Below are 374 nucleotides of genomic sequence, written 5' to 3'. Positions count from 1 at the left end.
AGAACTTGACTGGCACTCAGGGAGGGTGCAGTGCTAATTTGTGGCAAGTCATCCAAAAAGGCTGTCCACAAACAAACCTTGAATCAGTTACGATCCAAACAAAGTTATTTTCATATCTGACAGTATTTTTATACTGCAGAACACTTTTCAAATGAGGAAATTTTTACAAAAACAGTTTTTTTAGAAAAAATTAATTTTCACATCCAAACAACTTTTTAAAAAAAATTGCAAGGCAAAGAAGCATGCTTTAGCAAAGTGGGGGAGATGCATCGTTTTTGGTATACCTGCCACAAATAAGCCCTACACCCTTGACAATTGCTACTTCGATCTCTTTCCTCTGCTTGATCTGCTGCTCTGCTTTCTGCTTGCAACCA

This window comes from Alligator sinensis, unplaced genomic scaffold, assembly GCF_000455745.1.
Source record: "Alligator sinensis unplaced genomic scaffold, ASM45574v1 scaffold357_1, whole genome shotgun sequence".
Taxonomy (NCBI): domain Eukaryota; kingdom Metazoa; phylum Chordata; order Crocodylia; family Alligatoridae; genus Alligator; species Alligator sinensis.
The sequence above is the reverse complement of the archived record's forward strand: the minus strand, read 5'-3'. Positions refer to the sequence as shown.